General features: G+C 41.4%; 1 protein-coding gene and 1 long non-coding RNA gene across 4 annotated transcripts in view; both read right to left on the minus strand.

Moving 5' to 3' along the window:
• Nucleotides 1-4,996, minus strand: part of mid2 (midline 2) — a 143,241-nt gene extending 138,245 nt beyond the window's left edge. For 2 of the 3 annotated variants that reach the window (XM_020085263.2, XM_020085247.2), the window contains exon 1: nucleotides 4,552-4,996. The gene's annotated coding sequence lies outside the window, so the exon portion shown is untranslated. The remainder of the gene's footprint in view (nucleotides 1-4,551) is intronic. The other variant, XM_069531481.1, reaches the window with a different exon arrangement.
• Nucleotides 4,997-12,886: 7,890 nt separating this feature from the next.
• LOC138411502 (uncharacterized) lies at nucleotides 12,887-17,719 on the minus strand. Its single transcript, XR_011244132.1, has 2 exons — nucleotides 14,776-17,719; nucleotides 12,887-13,173 (listed from the first exon to the last, which is right to left on the minus strand). It is a non-coding gene; the product is annotated as an uncharacterized lncRNA (long non-coding RNA).
• Nucleotides 17,720-18,413: the final 694 nt, after the last annotated feature.

Below are 18,413 nucleotides of genomic sequence, written 5' to 3' on the forward strand. Positions count from 1 at the left end.
AGTCCTGTGTTTTGTAAATGTTAGTACTTGTGTTGGAGAATATTCCACATGAAGATAGTCACCAAGGCAAAATCTCTGAGAAGCTTTCATTAAAGTTTAATATATGTTTTGAGGAGGCAAAAACAAACTGGCCACTGCAGTACACAACGGCTGAAGTTAGAAGCAGTGACCCATAAACATCGGGTAGCCAACCAAGTGTTTTTGCAGCGCGTGTGTGTGTGTGTGTGTGTGTGTGTGTGTGTGTGTGTGTGTGTGTGTGTGTGTGTGTAAAAAAGCATGTGCATGAAGGGCATGGAGGAGGCAGCAGTCTCCCACAGGAGGAGTTTACTTGAAAAGAGCCTCCCATGACCTGGCTTGATCTCATGCCCCCGTTCCTCAGTGGGGGTTGTGAGTGCATGTGTGCGTGCATGTGTGTGTGTGTGTGTGTGTGTGTGTGTGTGTGTGTGTGTGTGTGTGTGTGTGTGTGTTTGTACATTCAGCATTGGGGATTTGCAGATCTTTGTAACGGCTGTCCCCTCGAGGACAGGGCTGCTCTCCCACCAATGCCTCATATGGCTAATCTGACTGACAGCTTGGTGCAGCTCTCAGCCAAGAAACATCCCACCAGCAAGGTCCAGATACCTGACCGCTGAAGAATCTTATCTGCCTCGAGATGACAGAGGAGTAGACGCTTTCTCCACACACACACACACCGCAAAATCTCTGCCTGTATATCCGCCTGCTTGTTGTTTGTCAGCACAACACCATGAGGTGAGACCCGCACTTCTTCAGACTCAGCTGGATGTTGTCACAGTTTGACAGACTGTCACAGCAAATAATAATAGTAGGCAGCTGGGTGATGTCATATTACTCCTCTGAGGGAATTTTGCATGAACACTTTCAACTTTCCACTTTAATATTTCATTTCTGTCAACACACTTAAATGTATAGACCTTTTTTCAAACCAAAACCCATATTTTCAGGACAAGTTCATATTTTCTCTTTCTCTGTTTCTCTGCTGTGCTCCTGTTACTGTGTCGACCACTAATAAGCCAAAACTACAACAAAGTCCTGCCACGTCAGTTAAAAACACCCCCACATGCCATCTGCCGTGTTTCTTCCTCCTTCAGGGGTGAACTGTGAGCCTACTGAACTGAGATACCCACTCATCAACCAGTGGGGCTGTTCCACAAACCATCCAGCTCAGCTTGAACCAAAGGACCCTAATAATTGAATATTAAACCCCCGACGAGTGGCGAGGCAAACTACGGCGATGCTTACTGGAGGCGGTTGCTGCCGTTGACATGATGGCAGAGATACGTGCACGGCTGCTCAATGCAGTCACATCCTGCCTACCCTCAAGTTAATCTGTCACGCAGTCATAATTTCAATATCATGAAACGATAAGAAAGCAATCTGCAGACACACACTCACATGCATGAATGTACTTGGCACGCATACACATTAACACAGCCATGCAGCTTTAAATAAATGGTGGCAAAGCAGGAGAACTGTAGAAATGGTGTTTTGTTCAGATAAGTCAAGAAATGAATTGGGTTTTTGGGTTTTTTATTTTGCTTGCTGTTTAATGCAGCATGCTAATGGAAACAGGGAGGAAGGGGGAATCTGTGCACAGCAACAGATCAGAATAAAAGATTAAGGAGCAACCCGTGACTCTGCAAAATAAGTATGATTTCTTTTGAATCTTATTTTGAGAAATGCAAAATGATAGAGTGGCCTTGAGGAGCTGAGGCTCAAGGAAATAGTCTTTTTTTGGTGAAGTGCCAAAATAATCTGATGTATGAAATGGAAGTAAAGGCAGGACGTGATGTGGGGAGGTTCTCTTGAGAAGTCCAAAATGATGCAAATTTAATTTCTTCAAAGCAGAAACATGTTATGCTACCGATACGCAACCAGTGTTTTCAGGAGACGTAAACTGGGGTTTAACATCAGTGTAGAACGGTGACAGCAATTTTTAGTCACTTTCTATAATGATCTGACACAATCTTTATTATGTTGCTTTTAAAATACATCTTTTACACCAAAACTATATTGGATGTCATGTGTTCATCACTGCAAATCTGGAGCTGATAATACCCTGTGTCCATCGCAGAGTCCTTTGACCTGGACGTGAATTGTATCCGTTCTCACTGCAGACAACAGTGAGGTGTTGGTGGGTTTTTCAACAAGTGGGAGGGCTTAAGTTCACATTAACTGCTGATGTATCCTATATAATATGCACTGGCATACACTAACATGTAAAACTATGAACATAAAAACAATCAGACCGTCACATCCAAATGTCAAACAACAAACTTTTTTTCCACAGGAAGTTGAAGTTCTATCCCTCTGAAAAAACTCCAACAAAAACAAAATACCAGATCCCCCCTGCTGTTTTGAGAGGCTCCCTGTGAAAGCTCGGCCAAGAGACTGAATCTCCGAGAGAAATCCCTCATTCAGACTCAAACCAGCATCAAGTGTTGACAGACAGCACAGAATAAAAACATTCCTCTGATCTGTGTCTTCTCCAGCTAACTGATCTGTGAGGAGAACACGATTAAATAAGTGCAGAGAGCCTCCCCATGAAAACAAAGAACGTGACCAATAGCTTTTACAAGATTAATTGTTGTGACGGGCAGGCACAGAAAAAATGGGAGTAAGACGTTTCCCGTTTTCATTAGAGAGTAAATGATCGCTGCAGCATTTAGAATTCCTCATCAATGTTTCATTGAGTACATCTAACAGAAGTGTAGATGATACTGTGATATTACAACCAAGCTCAGAAACGTAATCCAAGAGTGAACTCATTATCTATGGGTGTTAAGTTAACTATATGTGGGTCAACTACATCTCCAATGCTTAAAATTTGCATGGTGGTTCTGCTGTGGCAATCACCAGAGCAAAATATTAAAGCATCTATAGGACACCAGCCACTCTGCAAATTGCTCCAACGTAAAGTCCTCAGTTCTTAACAAACATCTCGTCGGTCGGTTTTTTGGTTGGTAGAGGTCAGAGACATAAAACTGACGTGAACCAGGTATTCACGATTGTACAGTAGATGTTCATACCTATTCCTGGAAATCATTGCAGCTGCAGCATCGACACAGAATGCCAACCTGTCACAGATATAATCACTCCAGCACACAGGAGCTGCAGCCTTTCTTCCCCTCAGACAAAGACACTGCTCTTGTCATCATTATAATGTCTTCATAATGATCAGCTAAGGGTAATTTGGGAGACAGAAAGAGGGAGAGAGAGAGAGGGAGAGAGAGAGAGAGAGAGAGAGAGAAAGCAGGCAGCCCCCTGATGAATGAGGGTGTCAGCTGTACTCAACCAACGAACAGTGCTCTCTCTCGCTGGGCCTCGTGCACGGAGACCTGTCTCCTTAACCAGAGTGATCATGCATTAACAAGAGAGCAAGTGAGAGTGGGGACATTAATCATTTTCTATAAGATGGTGATTCACTGGTTTTTGAAAGTTTGATAAGGATTACACACTGTGTCACTACTCAGCATCATATTACACTGCAAACCAGTTTTTGTCATGTGTCCTTGATTGTGCGGCTGTAGCATGACATAATGTAATCATATTGTATATATATTTATATATATATTTATTTATATATTTTTGTAATCATTTAACTACATAGACAAATCATTTTGGACTTAGTTGTGTCAGAATGCACCTGTAGAGGCAGGGACGGTCAGGGGCCAACACCGGACCTCAATTTCTGGCCCCTCGTTGTTTTGGTATCCTGCATTATTGATGCAGAGCTGACATCTTACACTCAGCTTCTCTGATGCCACAGCCACAGTTTCACCTGCAGCACTGTCTCCACAGTAACTACACTGACATGTTGGAACAGCCCTGTGGGGACAGTGTAAGATTCCTGGTGTACTTGTTAGTAAATGTACTCTATTGTGTCTTCGATGGTTCTTCTATAGGATTCATTATCTCTGATACAAATAACTTGACAAAAAACACTTGATTTATCATTTCTGGATAGAAACATTTGTCATCAGGCACTCTTTCTGTGAGTCTGTATATTGCTCTGGCTATTGTCAGGGGTGTGGCTGGGAGTCACCCCAGGATCATAATAGTACTACCACACTATGATGGAGGAGATGGGTGCAAGAAATATGACAATACTTCTTCAAAATCACAGTCATACAGTGGGCTTCAAACTATCACAGCCCATTCTCATCCAGCAAACCAGCCACACATTGATTCCACTGAGAAACAGTTTCAGCATCTCTAACAGTGTGTTCTAATCCCTTTTTTTAAATAAAGATAAATGTTAGTGTAACTATGGTGGGATCTTTACGCACAACATCAGAGTCTCACCACTGCTCTCTCTCACGCGTTCCTCGAACCACCAGCTCAGCCTCACTCTTTTGTTTTCATCCAGCATGTCTCCACTTCACATGCGCTCTCACAAGCAGCCGATATGGATCATCATAATGCTGCAGCAGCAACATCACACTGCACGGCGTTTCTACCAAACTAACAGCGTGTACCCTCCTGTGTGAAATCCCCATATAAACCCCAAAAGAGAGGAGAAGCGCAGCCTACCTCGCTCCGCGCTGACAGCTCCGTGCGTCGACTCGTGGCGGTGGATGGCAACAATGTGACGCCCGCAGTAAGGATCACAGCTGGCGAGCGCAGAAGTTTTGACGAGTCGGTGACTGAGGGATCACACACACGCACGCACACGCACACTGAGTCAGACCGCGATGGATCTGAGTCGCACACACGCCACCGAGGAGCGTGCACGACAACGCCCCGAAACAAAAGTGATCTGGTTGATCCGCCGCCGGGTCATCAACGCTTGTCAGAGATGCTGCGACCCAACTCGGCTGTGCGTAACGGTGCGCTCCCGCTCCTTCTCCCTCCAAGACGTGCAGCTCAAACTGAGGCTCCCCGAGGACACGTGACTAACCCACGGGGGACGGAAATAGCTCTGGCTCCCTCACGGCAGCAGCTGGGATCAGTTACACCTCTGCTCCATTGCCTGTGCAACCAAACCGAGCTGAGCGCACCCTCCTCTCCTCCCGCCCAGCTCCCGTTCCCCTGATGCCTCGTGGTGTCGCTGTCATTTGGGCACCTACTGATTCTGAGAGTTCAGTGACCACATCTATGAGTTTATTGTCTGCTACACGGTGCGACATAAATCGGATTAACTTGAGAATAACCTCGGGTTCGATGACTCTACTGTTACAACCGCACATTTGTGTGTCCGATTAAAACGTCATCAGCGTGCGTCTTCCACCTGCGCAGCTACAAAGGTAAATAAATGTCAAGATTCAACCCCCTGCAATATGTGTATGGTAGAAAACATCCACCAAGCAGAATGTGAACCCAGTCGTGGTCAGTCAGGTTATAAGGATATAGGTTTTCATGTTACCAATCAGTGTTGGTTGGTTAATAGATGTAGTGTGTGGTAGTCTATCCTGATATGATTAAATATCTGACACACAGAATTTAGTCCCAGACTATCTTTGGCCCCCAACGAACATCTCTGCACCTCTCTCTCTCCTGGCGATCTTTTGCACACTAGAGTTGTGTTCTCACCTCGGTACATGGTCTAGTGCCACACACTGCTGAGGGCCAAGATATCACCAGATTTCTTTTAAGTTGGTCATTTATCCTCTGGGACAAATTCACATGGTATGGCTGCCAATTTAAATCAATCACATTAAACATCTTTATTTGAAAATATACCTGTCTCAGCTTAAACTAATAATACAGCCTGTAGTGTGAAACCTTAGAACAAATCTACCTTTATACATTGATAATTTGACATTGCTAGTAACTGTTGGTGTAGGTGGCTTTCATTCAGAAGCTGAGCGTTTTGGTTGGAAGACTTCTTACAAGACAGCAGCTGTGGCACAGTACTGTACATTTGACCATTTGATAATGATACTGCCTGATCCCTTTCTGCAGTGAACACATCACCAGATGCAATTCCCTCCTTTCCACTTGTTTTCCCTTGTGACTGTAAAACATACATCACCTCTGTAGGTTGAAGTGCAAGACAAAGCTAAGTCAACCTTATGTCAGGCTGACTAACAGTATGACTGTACACTTTACTAACTGTAGCAAGCATGCCAACCTACTTGCATGAATATAGACATAATATTATAAATATTTAAGAGTAACTCAGATTGTCTTCATTATAATCTCACAAACTATTATTATTATAAACGTACTGCAAACTGCTGCAACCACCAGTGAGACAGTGATACATCTAATTGTCTTTTGACCACAATCAGATTTTTTTACCACGCCTAGTTTGAGTTGTTATTCACTAGTTATCTCATATTATTGGGACTGGATTACATTTTTTGAAAGAAACATTGAGTTGTCATGCAAGAGTAACTGAGTGCAGATATATGCTGCATGACACTTTATTTTAAAAGCATTATGACAACATACAGTATGCAAACACCCTCAACAAGGTTGTGAAGTTCAGGTTTCTCAGGATGAAAGGTTTGGTATTGTGACAAACTCAGGTGGGTTCTTTGCATAGAAACAAATCATGTTTGGTTGAGAGCAAGGGAGGATAGTTGTTTTTTTTCTATACTTTTATGCACAATCCCAATTTGGATGTTCACAGACTCATAAAGTGAAGAATGCCCCAGGCTTCAGTCTTGACGACTCTGTAACTGAAGGATATCCTGACATGGGAAAATTGGTGACTCAAAAATGTGTGTTGAAGCAGTTATAATAATATCAATATACCTCTGTTATCACTCTTCACTTTATAGTTTGTCAGTCTTTGTTTATGACATGCACCAACTTTTCACATTTGCTTATCAAGTAAGTTGCAAGTGAAGTACAACTTCAAACTTTCCAGATTCAACCCACCTGCTTAGCTCCCTGTGGTCATGTTTTAAAGGTGGGCAAATGGAAACAACTTTGCCTCTGCCATCATTAGCCTGCTGTGCTCATGTGGGCGGGGGAATGTCACAACATTACTGTCTGTCTGCTGTGCATGCACAATGGAAACAACTCGCTGTTGCAATGGAAACCTCGGAGTTGTGGTGCAACAAGAGAACATTATCCTGGAATAGGCTTGGAATAGATGCTTGCAATTTTCGAATTTCCTTCCAGGGCGGCTTGGTGTTTGCGTAGGGATTAAACGCTCAGTTTTTCAGACAGCAAATGATCAGACAGGCCAATGGTTAAATGTCATGTGAGCTAGCACTGGTGTGCTGCTGAGAAACACAGACCTGTCTGCTGAATTACTGCCTTCAAGCAGCTCGCAAATACAAATAGGACAGATGTTTAATGGTGGCAGAGCTGTTCAATTTGTACAAGTTACCATCTTAATTAGTTCCTCTGTGACAAGCTGTTCCTTCAGCGGAGACAAGAAGGACAACTTAATGTTGGAGGGGAAACTGATAGGTGGTCTTTGTCTCTCTCTCTGCCTCTCTCTCTGTCACAATCACCCACTCGCCTCCCACACTCACTGCCACTCACAGTTTCCCTAACACAGATCATTATTGATTGTGCTCTGTTGTGCAGTGAATGTGCCATGTACAGTGCCAATCAGTGTTTTCCAACATGACTTTTTAATTTGGCCTATTCAGAGTTCAGTCTCCATTTGGCCTGTAAATGCACACCCTACAGCTGCATTCAGACATGCGCTCAACTCCAGATAATCTCAAGACGGGCTGTATGTGAGAACTCAAATGTGCGAGTCAGCTGGTGTGGACATTCTCTGGAGTTTGTGACAAAAGTAAAACTGAAGAAAAACAAACAGAATGCAAATATCTCAGGATAAAAAGAGGTGCCCTACACATAGAAGACACAGACAAAGATGTCAACAAGATTCAAGAGCTTATGGTGATACAGGCCGGACTGTAAACAAAAACGTGTTGTCGCCTTAGCAGAATTTATAAGTCTTGCCTCTGCATCTGAATGCTCTGGAGATTTTTGTCTTGTTGTGAACACATCTAACAGGATAATATCTTGATGCGTTTATCATATGTGAAAGGCAAAGTCTGGGGAATGCCCACACTGTGGGTCCAAAAATACCTCCGAAGACTGATGGTATACAAAGGCAATAATTAGTGGAGGGATCCACACGGGGCTAAAGGAAACTCAGCAATATTCCTCACTCTTTCCTGGAGAGAATATGTGAATATTTTCATATGAAACAGGAAACTTTAGGTGTTGTAAGACAGGTGATGAGGGCAGAGGGGCGCTCTGAGTCCCTCCCACATCGAATTAATGTTTATGCATCAAGTTGGTGAACTGGGTCCCCAGGCTCAGAGTGTCTACAGGACTGAATATCAAAGGGGAAAGGAGGGACTGGTACACGTAGACTCCAGAACTGCTCGTTCCCTTGAGGACATGTCATTTGTAGCTAGCAGGTTTCATCTGAGTCTCAGTATGAGTCATGTTGGGACACGCTGACGGATGCAGAAACCACCCCGACATAATGATGCCATTTTGCAAACATTGCGGACTTTTGTTATTTTGCTGTCGCTGTATTTCCAGGCAATCCTTGCACTTAGCCACACAAATTATGTGTAAGTTAGAAATGCGCTTTACAGGAATATGCATTTTAAAACTACTTATGTCACTCTGACTTACTATGTAACGTTACTCTTGTTTAACTGGAAATTACAGAATGTCAGCATCTTTCAATAATACTTTTCACAGCTGTTAGACCCAAAGAAGTGATTCATCCTTTCAGACTGTCACAATGAGATGTTCTCCTCTATCCTTGTGTGAAGGTAGAAATAGAGAACATTTGATGTTGCCCTTTAATAGTGAATGTCCTCTGACCCTATGAGAGAATGATCTTTCTAATACACATGACTCGAGCCTGATGAGCACTTACTGTATCTTTCTATTATTTACACTCTTCAGATGTTCCCTCACCTTTGCAGCCTGAATTTAAAACTAATGAAATATACTTCTTTTTTCAATATCTAACATACACCACAGCATCTGATTTGATTACAGTGGACCGAACCAAAGCACAGTCATCTTTCTATGAAGTGTCAATACTGAACGTCTTATTAATCTCAAAGCTCCAAAGAAGGAAAATGTCAACTCTCTGTTTTTCCGTGTGCTATGAACCTCATATGGTGTGGCCCAACTGTCAGCGTCTTGCTTTCCCTTTCGCGCAAGATCAGAAATCCCCTGCTGCTCATGGTTTTCAAAAGAGTCAATAATGTTATCTTAGTTAGCGAGACCAAACTGACAACGGCCCGAATTCTTTGCTAATTATTGTGTTTTAATGAATGTGTCCAAAAGCCACAGGGTGTTTTTATACCACCAAGGTCAGAAAATATCAGAATATTTGCATAGAAAAAAGACTTTAAGGGTAACCTGCAGAGTTTCTGACCATTAATAGCAACATGAAACCGTTCTTCAGTGAGTGGGTCCCTGCTATATTTGCATTATCCAGATGTATTCTCAAATGCAGCAAACAGGCAATGTGATGTGCATCCTGCTGCCAGTTTTAGCAATTCTGCTGATGGACAGTTGGCAGTGGAAATGTGCGAAAGAGCATAGAAATTAGATTGCAGAAGCAATGAATAAGAAGACTGCTGGCAAGTAAACATGAATTTGATCAATGCAAGATATAAATCTTTGGAAGATATGATAACAAACATATCAAACATGTTTGGTATGTCTGAAAAATTGGGCCCACACATTTTCTGGAGTTTGTCTTGCACGTATGAACCACCCGAAGAGTTTCTTCGGGTCTGAAATGTTCACAACTTCAGGAAAATGTTTGGACATTCAGGTGAGGGGCCACGTGACATGAAATATAAATTCCGCTGTGGAAATCATCTGTTTTTGTTTACAGCACATTGGCACAATCTCATTGTCTTTCAAAGTTAGGATGTTTGTAGACTGTTCTACGTGTTAACGTCATCACTCGCTCGCTGTGAGATTTCGGGGCATTTTCCTGCTGTTTTCTCAAATGGGCTAACATTAACATTTTCCGGACATGCGACGAAGGGGCCTTGCAGGAAAGGTTTTAGAAAAGTGATGGATTCAGACATTTGTATTCTCACACACAGCTTTTCTGGAAAATGTCTGGAGATTTGACATGACTGAAAGCAGATTTAGTGAAAATACTCAATACATTATAGGTTAAGAAACAGACACCTACTTCTTTACTCCTCAGGCTGACTGACTGCAGACTGACCTCAACATCAACTTTTTTGTTTTTGTTTGTTCTGAAACTAACCTCAGATAAATGAAGTAATAACAAAGTTAAAAAAAATACAACTGCATGTGTGAATGTGGACATTGGTATCTTTATAGATTCACTGAACAATGAACAGAGAAGCAAATACTGCGCTTTGACTGAAACACCCACCACTCTTGAACCCTCGGAGGTCGATAGACTATTTAGTATTGTGTGCAGATAAGTGGCAAATTGCTTTATCTCTTACAAAGCTCCCTTAATTTACACAGAGATTAGCCCAAAACATATTGCTAATCATTACAGGACTTATGAATAGTTAATTGGAGAGGGATAACTGAGGCTAGGGAAAGTAATAATTAATGAGCCCGGGTGCAGATGGGACAGTGTGGGATACTTAATTAAATTTTGGCATTAGGAAGTGACCCATTTTTTGAAAGTTGTTTGCAGTGAGTGTAAGTTTTAATTCAAAGAAATCCAACTTTTTATTCTCAGGGATTGTTAACATGTTTGTAGGGGAATTAGAGTAGTTGTTAGCACAGAGTTTTAAAAGTAGCTGTAATGAAACAAAGAGACTCAGGAAATCTTGGAACTTGTGATCAGTGCTCAGCAATAGGCCTGTGCCTGGAGGCTAAAGCAACATCATCCTGCAGAGAGGAGTCATCCAAAGTCTGCATTATACTGTATATTATACATTATGTAAATATCTCCGCGGCTGAATCTCTGCTTTCCAACTGTGCATGTCTTAGTATTTAAAGTTTTAAAAACATTCTTTTGTTGAGCAGCTCAGAGGATTTTTCTGCGTTTGTTGTCTTTCTGTGTGTCTTAGGATCAGTGTTGATGAAAGCAGCTGGCTTTCTGCTCACTGTCCAGTCGGTTCTCTGGGTCTGTGATTCAGCCACAAATAAAATCGTGCAATCATTGCAGCTCATAAATGTCTGAGAGAGAAGACGTCTCTTCGCAGGTGGTTGGAGGCTGAGCTGTCTCACTCCAGGGACTGTTCTTATCTGCTGTGACACCTTATCACAGCTATGAAGCTATGGAGGTCAGGGAAAGCAGAAAAAAATGAACAACACTTCAAGTGATCAAGAGTCCTTTTTGACTTGATGATGAAATCTGTGTGTAATCCATCAAACACACTGCTCTCAACCTGGCACAGTTTCAGTTCATGATACTTTTTGAAATTTTTAAAATTACACATTTCAAACTCAACACTCTTTCAATGAGTTTTTACTTTTTTCTCCATGATCAATCAAATGTAAAAAGAAGGTTTAAGGTTCAGGACCACTCTGAGGCCAATATCAGCGAGACATGGCTCCAGCCCTCTGAAGACCCTATGAGACTAAGTGGCACAGCTAATGGATGCATGGATGGTTTCAAGTTAAAATTCCATATGTCTTGAGAAGTGATTTAAAAGATGTCACAGATTCTGCAAGCCCCAAATTCTCAAGCTAGCAGTTTCAGAGCTGAGGATCCTTGACTACAAAAGCCCGGTCACCTTCAGTCTTGAGCCAGGATTCAGGAACTTAGGACTTAGCATCGCTGCCCGAGGATCTGAGGCTCCGCTCTGGCCTCAAGGGAGAGCAGGAATTCAGCAGGGCTGATCCATGATAGATGATCAGAACAATCGTAAGATCATTTGTAAGACTCATGACTGAAGTCGTGAAGAATATTTTATGGTTATAAAAAACATCTAAGAACCTGTATTTGTACAGTTATAATTAAGTAAATTATATTTATTATGTTATGCAAGTAGTTTGAACTTGACCCTTTGAAATAAAATGCTAAATTTAAACATATATATTAAAAGCACACTGAACTAATGAGTGAAAATCAAGTCAACCTATTTTGTATTTTGGTGAAGGTTTGGTCTGAAATTGTATGCCTTGCCAGAGCCAGTGGGTACTAAAGTTCAATAAAAAATTCCCGTGTTTTTGATACAGATTTGGGTCAGATGTGGCATCACTGCCTCATCATGTGCATAACTGGAGGGAATTCTCAATCACAAAATCAGAGAAACCGTGAAGTTAGAAAAGCAGATTGCAATCAGATTAGCCCGGGGGTTCTGGGAAAAAGGTTATCTTGCTTTCTCTAGACATCACTATGCCACTGCGAAACTCCACTGTCTGAGGAGACAAAGACAGGAATCGTCGGACAATTTAGAAGGATATATGAAAAATGGTAAAGATGAGGGGGTGTTCAGCTGGGGGCAATGAGATCTAAAACTAGGAACACTGCTGCATAGTTAACACTGCTCAGGGCAGGAAATAATGTGTCAACACTTGTCAATGTTGAAAGATGAAGATGAAAAACAGAGAGAGAGGAAGAATTAGAGATGGAGTGCTAGTTTGACATGAGTAAGTGTGGGTGTAGATGAAACATGCTGGAGAAAGTGTTGATCTACCCACAAGCTCCTGGTAGCTTTGGCAATTATTTCTCTGAACTTGGAAGCAAACATAGAAAACTGTGAATTAATGAACTTTCATTCTTTCTTAGATACAGGTGCTTTCTTCAAAAAAACACTTTATTTTAGTTGCAGTGTATCTCCCATAGATTCTATCTTGTGTCCTACCAAATGCAAATAAAAGATAGAAAACTCTAAACATGTTCATGTTTGACCTGCAGAAGTTGATTCCTCCCTTGCATAAGTTGGGGCTTCATTTCAGGATTGCGGGGTACTAAAGTTGACTTTCAAAAGTAAGCACTGAGTATACATCTGAAGAATAAAAGCCATTTTGCTGTAGCAGTGGTTATATCCAGGCATCTATAATCCCGTTTAATTCACAAAATGATTAAATGTCCCAGTCCACCACTCCAGAAAGGCACCTGACAGCAGCCTCTCTTGTGGAGGGGGACATCTGATGTCACAGCAGAGTTAAGCTGAAATATCCAAGCATCTGCTACTGCATGCCCAGGAAGCACCACCAGATTAGAATACCTGGAGGGGTCTCTGATAATCTTGGGACCACGTCTCGGGCAAAGTCTGGGCTGGCAGTAGCCCATGAGGCAGTGTTGCCGTCCTGAAATTGAATTGGGAGGGATTCAATGGGTTTTAAAGGCATTGGCTCTCAGTGTGATGGAACCAGATAGGGGTGAAAATGCTTGGCAGCTGTGACAGACAGAAGGCTCGACAGTGGAACGGAGTGAGAGAGAGAGAGAGACCGGGAAAAAGAAGTTGACACGGTTAAGCCAAACTGATGGAAGGAAAGCAATTGTCCCGATTAAAGGTCAGGAAAAGGTAATTTTAGCTTCAAGTGGTTTCAGTCCTTATTTACATGCCTCATTTAAACATATGACTGGAGTCAGGAGGGAACTATGTAAACAATAGTTGTATTCATTAACTCTTCAAACTTATAATAAAGCATCAGCCACACTTGATACTTGACATATTGTTACACAGCAGATATGAGCCTGAAATGACTCACTCTTTTCCTATTACCGCTCACAATAAGACTGGGAGAAAAACCAATGAAGCAAAACAATTGATCAGATTTATGTTATTCTAATATTCTGTTAACACGTGTATGGATTTCAACTTTTATGGGTATTTTCTTAATATGATGGTACACTTCGAAAAAAAACACAACCTCTCTCTGATGTTCCTTTGGGATGAATTCAATCAACATGAATATTTCAACCATTGTACAATCAGTTTTGCTATTCTGCCACACTTCTTACTCAGTAAAAAGGAACCGTTAATTCAAATGAAAACCTGTTTGCCACAGGGGAAAGGAAAAAGGACTGATTGCTTGTATGAGAAAATGATTATAGGGCCTGTGTAAAAATTGTTTGAAGGGAAAGTGTGACAGAAGCATTGTCTCCAAATTAAGGAATAACAAGAAACTGAGCCTGGGAAATATAATGCATCAGCTCTGATGAGAAAATGGGACAGAAGCAAAGAAAAGTTATGTCAAGTTGTGACTCTGTTATATTGACATCATTTTAGATGGAACGTTATAGTCTCTTTCTGAACACAACACCATACAGTAGAATATTTCTGTGTGTTTTCACACCTGTAAGTCTGGGCCAAGGCCTGAACCTTCTTTGCATCTTTGTTACATCATATATATTTGCACCTGTTATTGTAGTTTCACATTCTGATTTAGAGATCGCACAAAATACTTTTGTATGTATTAAATTGGCTTGAAAGTCCAAACTATCGAAAACAAAAAATTTTCTGACTGCAAACAACCCAAACCATGCTTCCCTTTGATCTGGAATGAAACCGTTGGTCTGGACTATGGTAGGAGGTTTGAAATAAACTGAATATATCAAAAGTTCGGACTAAACAAGGTAGATGTGAAAGCCCCCTAAGAAAAAGCTGGAAATACATCTTGATTTTTTCCAAGTATGCCATGTCAGGGAGCGTGGAAGCCCTGCAGGCATTCTACATTAGAGTGGTCAACAATGGAAAGAAAGCATCAGCCAGCATGCCATCAGTGCTTTTGATCATCACGCCATCAAACTGAAAATATAACGTGGGAAAAGGGCAATGTGTACTTATTGAGCTGCACTCTTATTTCCAGTGAGGCATTGAGCTTATAGGATATCAATGCATCCAAAAAGAAGCAGAGTGTATAAGGGCTAAAACAGCCTGTGCTGAAGCTGGGTGTTTAACTCACTGCTGGAAAAGGGCACTGGCTTTTAGTGGTTTGCTTGCGAGACCTCAGAGTGGCAGGTACAAAGTGACAGCACACTAAGTTAAACTCCCATGGCAGCTTGCCATCTCAGCTCAAGACTGCCCCATCTCCCCTTCTCTCTGCTGTTCCCACTTTGTAGACCCACAGACTCTTAATGATGCGTTCCAGAGGACACTGTCTCTCTCAGCCCAAACCTGAGGGTCATGACCACTCGTTGTCATGGTTTCTAAACAATATGACAAATGGTCAATCTTCTTGGAGGAGGGACGGCCTGCCCTCAGATGGCCACAGAATTAGCTGGCTTGGCACGTGACTGGTAGTCGTAACTGATGATAAGACTTGTAAGTTGATTAAGTCACTGTAGATCATATGAGAAAATTACAAAAGCCAAAATCCTGCAAGCAGACATACAGTAATGAAAATGTTCTGAAGATATTTCTCTTCAGCAATCAATGGAAGACTGCATGTGTTTAGCACTGTTGCATTGAAGCAAGAAGGCTGGAATCCCAGTTTGGTGTTTGCATGTTATCCCTGTGTTTGAGTGGATTTTCTGCAGGTACTCCAGCTTATTATTATTGTTGGATTCCTCAATCTCATGTTTAACTGTTTTATTCTTATTATGTCTCCCTTGTTAAGCATTTTGCAACACTGTTAAGAAAAGTTGTTTATTATTATTATTCATATTTTGATCATTGTTTTAATTTGAGGTTCAATACTGTAAGAACAGTCAAGGTGATATACATACAGTGAATTTCCACTAGATTAGCTGCAGAAGTTTATAGCGAGCTTTGGTTTGAATATGATGGGAAATAATATGCTGCACGGACAGACGTGTTGTTCACTACAACACCAACAGCTCGCAGACGACGGTCGTGCTGTGTTGTTGAACAGACATCAAAGGCAGATGCCTCAAATAGTTTCTCTGTCAAACTGTGTCCCAGCGGCACCTCTCTTCCTCCATATGCACACAGACAAGCCGATTACCATACAACCCATGTATGATGTGGACTGATTCATACACTCACACACACACACACACACACACAGTACACACTTTACACTAGACATTCATGCTCCTTCACCACTTAAACTCTCTATTATTATCTTGGCTTCTAAGAAGTGGAATTTTGCTTCCTTCAAAGTTGACTCACCCAGCAGCCAGTCACAGTATCAGAGTCAGGAATCTGTCACAGTTGTCTTGACCTTTGATCTTGAGTCTTTGAAACCTGGACACCCTACGACACCGGCACCACTGACAACATGCAGCTCCCCCCAAGTGGGACATCTGTGGAATCGTTCAACGGTGTGTTTGTTACTAAAGTTAGCATTGTAGAAGTCAGGCCACACAGGGAGAGAGGTGAAGATGTTTGGAGATGCTGTGCTTGGTTCCTCAGAGGATGTATAATGTTTCAGTGGTATGTTAAAATCAAAGTTTATGGAAATCACCACACATTTAGTTTTATGGCAGGAATAGGAAAACAAAGTTGACACCGCTGTTTTAAAAACCATGAGAATCGTAGCTACACTCATTAATCATATCATATCATGAAATGATTCATAGGTTCACTGAAAATCTCATAATAAGACATTTTGAATAACAAATTTGATGAATTGATAATTGTGGTTAAAGTGTTTGTTGCACTTGAGACACTGAAACCAATGCAGCTATACAAACTCTATTACAACAGACAGCATGTTACAAAAGATCTTTTCTACTACAATTTTCTCTCCAAATTCACGAGTGAATTACAAATTGAATGATCTGGAGCAGGATTTGAATCAATTTGATAAACAGACTCAAGAGAGTCTTACAGTATACACAAATGCAACACACAAACTGTTACTCAGCATTTCACCTCAGGTTTCACCACAGGAGCCTTTCCAGTAACTGACTTTTTACTTCAAAGTTTACTTCAGACACACACACACACACAGTGTACAAAACACATTAAATCACATTTACAATTCCACTTTCATTGAAAGTACATAGGCTCAAGTATAATTGAATGCATCCTTCAAGTATTTCTTTAAAAGGCAAAAGAAAAAATAGATTTTTCTATTAAAAAGCGCTGCAGGTTTTTGCTCCTCTTTCAGTGACCTGAGAATTCATTCCAGACAAAAAGCACACTGTGATGATTCCCTTCAGTACGGTGTGAAGCACAAGTGAATGGACTTCAGGCCACCTGCTGCCTGTGTTTGTCCAGAAAAGATAAAAACCTCTCCATGGAAACACTGGTGGGATTTAATTAACAGTGAGTGAAATGTTCATGTAACCACGGCGTGTTATTCAGCTATTTTTTCCCATTTAATTATTTTGCTCAAGTTTCAAGAACAACACTGCTGCATAGTACAGGATCATTCATTTTAGTTTTAAGCTTGTGGGAATTATTCCAGAAAGAACTCTGTAAGAATGTCCCAGGAGGCTTTGCTTCTAACTCTGAATTAGGCTGGAGATATAGCTTTAAACTGCTTTAGCATGGCTGCCTCGAATATCCTGTGTCTGTTTTGTATGGCCATTATGGAAGTACTCAGAAATTCACACTATGCATCTGCAGGATGCAATATGTATATAAACAGTAGAGGCAGTATAGGGACAGTATGTAACTGAGGTCAGTAGGCAGCGCGCTGTAATGGCTTGATAATGGCTTGAAATGGCTCTGCTAGCGAGCTCTGCTGTTCTTACTGGCTCACTGTAATACTTGTGTTGCATAATAGGTGGGCTAATCCGATGTAGGAAATCATTTAACATCCTTGCAGACATTAAAAATACTTGAAGTGTTTCTCGTTGTTATTTTCTCACTTGGCTGAACAAGATAAGCATACTCTCCATTGTCACCACGTTGTTGATTTAAGGGCATCACACATCTACAATGGCACTGTGATCACTTTTTCTACCTGTGATCTAAGAGGTAACCATAAACTCACCTCCACTGTTGCCATGTCTTTTATTTACAGTTGTCATAAAAACTCAAAAGGTGTTTAGTTTGTCCAGTCTGGACTAATGTAAAAAACATGGCAGCCTCCGTAGAGAGGGTCCCCTCGGTGTAAATATAAAGTATTTAAATATAAAGGGCCTTTTCTGGGGTAAAGAAAACTACAATTCATACAATTTAGATGAAATGAACTAGTGAAAACATCATGAGGATTATTCTGCATAACATTTCTGCCAATAGATCCCTTTCACCTAAATCTTACACACTGGACCTTTAAGTTAGATATGGATAGATACATATAGTTTTGGATTGAATGTCTACCTGTCTACCTAATATATGTCCTGCCTTGTGCTTTCTCTGTGAGAGGCTCAGTGACACCATATACCTCAAACCTAACTCTAACATGTTGATGTCTCACATGAAAAGTAAGAGTAGACTTGGTTTTTGGGCTACACTGTAAACCATGGTGAAATACTGGCTGGTTCGCCCTCAACCTCTGAGGACACACATCCTCTCTGACTGGCCAAACAAACAGTGAGTGCCTCAACTAGACTCAGCCACAAACAAACATGCATTCATCAGCAGCATCAATCAGTCAGTACACGTCACAACACGGCAGCTTTCAGACCCACGGCCGCTTCACCCTTGTCCGGATTGTTTTTAAATCCATTTTTACCCACATCTCCC

This window comes from Paralichthys olivaceus, chromosome 9 (assembly GCF_024713975.1).
Source record: "Paralichthys olivaceus isolate ysfri-2021 chromosome 9, ASM2471397v2, whole genome shotgun sequence".
In the NCBI taxonomy this organism is placed as follows: domain Eukaryota; kingdom Metazoa; phylum Chordata; class Actinopteri; order Pleuronectiformes; family Paralichthyidae; genus Paralichthys; species Paralichthys olivaceus.